Consider the following 6,000-nt stretch of genomic DNA (forward strand, 5'->3'; position numbering starts at 1 on the left):
GTGATGTTTCCATCTCTGCCATCAGAAGAATTAGAGTCTCTATGAGCTCCTTGTGGGAAATATATGATAATATCAGCCTCTTCAGGGTTCTTCTGTTTGAATTGCAGGGGGTCACATCACTCCGTACTTGAGAAGCCTGGGGATGGCATAGTCAACATCCTTCCACACCATGGAGGGTAATTCTTGATTCCGTAGGTGGCATTATGTTTTGTCCATACTGGTTTCCCCATCATTGTGCCAAACTGGTGAACACTGGGCCTCCCACACCTTGGTGTGGACCTCATTGTCAGAGGAGAGGCATCCAACTGCCGGGTCACATTAGGCCCCAAGAAGAAATGCCACATTTTCTGGATTTTGCCCACCACGAAGTTGCTAATGATTCTCATTTGAGCATGGGAGTTGTTTCCACCAGGAGACCATAAAAGGTGCCCAGGTACCTTTGTGCAAACAGCACATCATTTTCTTCTAGACTTGTACTATTAGACAGAGGAACAACTCCAGAAGCAGCAGCTTGAAGAACGAGAATTAAGAGGAGAAACTTCATTCCAAACTTCTCTTGAACAGTTTAACCCGATGAACTTTGTTCCGTTTTAGACTTCAGCTGGCTTTTGTTCCTGCCTTATACATATGCAGGTATTTCCACCCCCAGCATTCCTGAATGTCTCTGACACCAGATCTCAGCGAGCACTCCCTCCTCTAAATTCCTTATTATCTGTACCTCCTATTTAATGATACCTTATATTATTACTCAACTTTTTATAAAAATGGTCTGATTTACCAACTGTATTGTCAGACCCTTGAGGGAACACAAGCCAACCTGAGTGTCCAGATTTATTATTATTGTTGTTGTTGTTTATTTGTTATTTTTTTCCTTTTATAGGCTGACATCTCCCTTCCACCCCTCACTCTCTCCTTTGACCCTGAATCTTCAACTTTAGACCAAAAGTTTTCACAGGTGCACTCAGATGAAAATGAGGTGAGGAACAGAGAGCTACTGGGTTTTTTTTTTTTGGTTTTTTTTTGCAGTACACGGGCCTCGCACTGTTGTGACCTCTCCCGTTGCGGAGCACAGGCTCCGGACTCGCAGGCTCAGCGGCCATGGCTCACGGGCCCAGCCGCTCCATGGCATGTGGGATCTTCCCGGACTGGGGCACGAACCCGCGTCCCCTGCATCAGCAGGCAGACCCCCAACCACTGCGCCACCAGAGAAGCCCAGAGAGCTACTGTTTTACCAGAAGGAAGGAAGCCCCAGAACTCAGGATCTGTGTCCACAAGTATGGCATCACAAGTATCACAGATCAAACCTAAGTCTAAAACTAGGACTCTATTTACAAAAGCATATTTAGAACTTCTAGACTTTTCTGAGCTTTTTGTTGTTAAAGCAAAGAAATGCTATGATGAGGTGTCCAGCCTACGTGTAAAAGGTTCCTTCAGAGTAAAAAGACTTAATTGAAAACATCTTACTGGAAGTAATTCCACACTCTGAGTAGTATAGCTGTTATTGGTCTTACCCGTTAAATGGGCAGCAGCCAAACTTTTCTCCTGCCCCTTTTATTAATAGGAGGACCACAGACCTGTTTAGAAACAGCCCCAGTACAAGTGGAGGTGACTAGGACCACCACCTAACACACACCGCCTGCCATGAAGTCCTAGAGAGGAGATTGCTTTATCTTTTATTCCAATTATTTGCTCTTGCTTTGGGCATAGAATTGTGTTTAAAAGCTTTGGGCTTTTTCCGGTTAGTGGCCTGAGGTGACCTCTAAAAATGGTTCACTATTCACTTGACCCAGAAAATCCCACAAAATCATACAAGTATCTGAAGGATGTCACTTTAAAGAAGCCGTGTGTGCCATTCCGTTGCTACAATGGTGGAGTTGGCAGGTGTGCCCAGGCCAAACAGTGGGGCTGGACGCAGGGTCGGTGGCCCAAAAAGAGTGCTGAATTTTTACTGCACATGCTCAAAAATGCAGAGAGTAATGCTGAACTTAAGGGCTTAGATGTAGATTCTCTGGTCATTGAGCACATCCAGGTGAACAAAGCCCCCAAGATGTGGCACAGGACTTATAGAGCTCATGGTCGGATCAACTGATACATGAGCTCTCCGTGCCACATTGAGAAGATCCTTACTGAAAAAGAACAGATTGTTCCTAAACCAGAAGAGGAGGTTGCCCAGAAGAAAAAGATATCCCAGAAGAAATTGAACAAACAAAAACTTATGGCCCGGGAATAAATGCTGCAAAAAATAAATGCAAATAAAAGTAAAAAAAAAAAGCTTATTGAGCTTGGGCTTCCCTGGTGGCGCAGTGGTTAACAATCCGCCTGCCAATGCAGGGGACACGGGTTCGAGCCCTGGTCCGGGAAGATCCCACGTGCCGCGGAGCAACTAAGCCCGTGCGCCACAACTACTGAGCCCGTGTGCCACAACTACTGAGCCCACGTAAGCCTAGAAGCCGTGCTGCAACAAGAGAAGCCCGCGCACCGCAAGGAAGAGTAGCCCCTGCTCGCCGCAACTAGAGAAAACCCGTGCACAGCAACGAAGACCCAACGCAGCCAAAAATAAACAAATTAAATAAATAAATAAATAAAAAAGATTATTGGGCTCAAACTCCCAATGAATTCTGGGATTCTCGTTTACATCTGGCCTCTGTCTGACCACTCCCAGTGTTGGCAGATGACTACCGGGTGAGGCCCTTCTGTCCAGTAATGCACAGCAAGGGTGGTCAGGAAACATCCCAAGGGCGAGATGAATCTTCCCAATATTTGTCTGATATTTCTGTCCCCCACACCAGTCTGCTTTCTTCATTGAGTGTAATGTCTTGAACTGCCAAGGCAGGTCCAGCTCTACAAGGCACAGGAGCCATGTGTGTGTTATATGACTGGGTAACAAAACCCAGCAGAGACAGTGTTGGAATTTACGCTGTAGCGTATCCTCTTTTTATTTCCTTCTTCCATTATTTCAGATAAGTTAAACTTACAGAGTTATACAATTGGTAAACTTACAAGGGACTTCCATCTACATCATGAATTCTCAACACGGGCCAAAAAATCTTACTCATTTTATATGTAAAGCACAAATGTACATACAGTTCATAAACAGATATACAGTATATCTGGTGGTATGAAAAGCTTATGGGAAAGGGCAGTTAGCAAAAATATATCTTTAAAAGGGTTCCTTAGGGGTGAGATAGTGAAAGAAACATTGAGAGACGCTGACAGACCAGTGTTTTCAGATCAAGTAAATCGGAATCAAGGCACGGGATCCAAGCAACACTATTTTTTTTTTTCTTTTCGCCACACTGCGTGGCTTGTGGGATCTTACTTCCCCAACCAGGGATTGAACCTGGGCCTCCAGCAGTGAAAGTGCCAAGTACTAACCACTGGACCGCCAGAGAATCCCCAACACTATTTTTTTAACTATTTTAAAAATTTTAATGAATGAATGAATGAATGAATTTATTGAAATATAGTTGATTTACAATGTTGTGTTAGTTTCAGGTATACAGCAAGTTGATTTAGTTATACATATACATATCTATTCTTTTCCAGATTTTTTCCCTTATAGGTTATTACAAAATATTGAATGTAGTTCCCTGTGCCATCCAGTAGAACCTCGTTGGCTATCTGTTTTATATATAGTAGTGTGTATATGTTAATCCCAAACTCCTAATTTATCCCTCCCTCCTAAACTATTTTTCTAATGCGGTAGAAAAATCCACAGCCGGGATTGCGAACCACTGACCCAGATCAACCCCCTCTTATTCCCTGGGGCAACTGAGAACCAAAAAAGAGAAATAACCAAACCAGACAGCCGTAAGTCCCTCTTGACAGCTATGCCAACGTTGTTTTCAACATGCTATGGTGTCTTTTTCAACTTTGATTCTACAGTTTGATTATGCTTTATTACATAATAGCCTGTTGACAGTTTGGTCCATGTTTTACAACAAACTTTATCCTGGCAGTCTGAGTAGTGATTTATGGTTTTTTGTAAAAATTGAAAATATACTCCATGCATATGGTTTCGAAAAATTGAAATACAAAACGTACCTTATGAAAACTGAGTGTCTCTCTCTCAACCCCTACTTCAGTCTCCCAGTCACCGACCCCCTTCCCCAGATGCACGCTCTGTGCCATGTCTCTTGAGTGTCTGTCCGACAGATTTCTGTGCCTCCTTCTATCCCCTTTAAGTAATGCAAGCGCTTGATAATTATACAGGAAAAAATAACGCTCAAATCAGAGCGCCCAAGCGTCTTTACTTCTAGCTCCATTGTATCTTTCTCAGCGTTTGGTAATGACAAGTACACATTCCTCTCCAGGAGTGAAAATAACATCATTTTGAACAGCGCTATGATTATACTTTCATTTTATACCGAATCTGCCTACACCAGAAATGTCCCAGCTATAAAATAGGACCACAACAGGCTGTCTCATGGTCCTGCTATAAGGCAGCAGTCGTGGTAAGTTACCCAGCATTTCACAGAACAATCGACGTATCAAGAGAAAACAAACAAAAAACTTTGCTTATCACAGATTTTCTTTCCTTTCTTTTCTTTTTTGATTTTTGTTCTAAAAGCAAATTGCTTTAAGCACAGACTAATCAAGTCCTGTATAATAAATGTATACAGTAAACTGTAAAGGGCATGGTGGGCTTTCAAATGCATACAAGCACATAGTATCCTTGCTGGATAATTTAGATTGTTTGCCTATCGATTCCTCACTTTCATAAGGAGATTTATTTTTTTTTAATAGAACATCTTTGTGGTTTCCTTACCAGGACATTCCTGTTATCCCAAAAGTGACCCGAGGCAGCGACAGGAAATCATCTATAGACTCTTATTCTAGGCTGATGACTAATCTCCAAAATCCTGCTTCTTTTCTCCACCCAGCCTCCAACTCTGAAGTGTTACCCTAAGGAGAAAAGCCATTTTATTTCTCCGGGAAGATAAATTTTAAAAAACTGTTCTCTTGAAATGTATCCCTACCCAGAACATGCTGACATAGAAGTGATAACAGTTAAATTTAGATAGCTCTTTCTCAAATCAAAGAATACTCAAGTTGAGAGGAAAAACAGAGCTCATGCTAGCCCGTTATTTCATTTTACAGAGAAGGTAGTTGAAGATGAAGGAGGTTAGCTGGTTTGTCCAAGGTTATGTGGGAAAACTCACTTCTTTTTCTTAGTAAATAGTTACTAGGTGCCTACCATGTGTCCAGCATGGCCCAAGCTCTGGGGCACAGCAACCGGTGGGTTCCATCAGGGGCATGTGAATGGCAGTGCCAAGGCTAGAGTTCAGGTTCTGTCCTCCTCCCCCCTCCATCACAGTCCCCTTGTGGGGGCCCTCTGGCCTGGCCTCCTCAGAGGATCAGCATTCAGAGTGATCAACATAAGACAATTTCCAGGAAGATGGAGCTCATTTTTCTCAGTCCCTTCTGGCAGGAATCGAAGGACATTTGGGAGGAAGCCAGGGACATGAATGTGTCCTTGTTTGTGGTGATAATGCCGTGTCCCAGAGGCCATAGGACACAGGCCTTGGGTGATTTTAGAGAGAACCCTCCCATGGTCACGCACGCCCTTTGTGAATCAAGATGGGGGCAGGGCTAGAAGTGGCTATGTTGCCCACGGAACACACACTAAGCTGACCTACTCAGGGATTACAACCAAGACGCTGTCTCCCCTAGAACAGCACTGGAGATAATTCAGTCACAAACAGAACAGCCCTGCAATCTGACTTTCAACCAACGACTCACTTGTTTCTGAAATGTCTATTTATTTTAGCTTCATGACTTAACAGGAATAGTGTGAGGTAAGATGACATGAATCACTTAGAGCCTTACAGATGGTGAAGTACCAGCCTTGACAAGAAAAATAAAACAAATCATACAGACAGGCACAAGGCATGCATGTGAGCGCATGCATACTCACACGTACACGCACATAGGCACACATGCACACAGACGCACACATGCTCAGCTAAAACTCATCCTTACAAAAATAAAATCTGACAA

General features: G+C 43.2%; 1 pseudogene; it reads left to right on the forward strand.

Moving 5' to 3' along the window:
* The first annotated feature begins 1,765 nt into the window (after nucleotides 1–1,765).
* On the forward strand, nucleotides 1,766–2,230 carry LOC113610131 (60S ribosomal protein L17 pseudogene; annotated as a pseudogene).
* The last annotated feature ends 3,770 nt before the right edge of the window (nucleotides 2,231–6,000 follow it).

This window comes from Aethalodelphis obliquidens, unplaced genomic scaffold (assembly GCF_003676395.1).
Source record: "Aethalodelphis obliquidens isolate GAN/ISIS:26980383/991018 unplaced genomic scaffold, ASM367639v1 scaffold61, whole genome shotgun sequence".
NCBI classification, from domain to species: domain Eukaryota; kingdom Metazoa; phylum Chordata; class Mammalia; order Artiodactyla; family Delphinidae; genus Aethalodelphis; species Aethalodelphis obliquidens.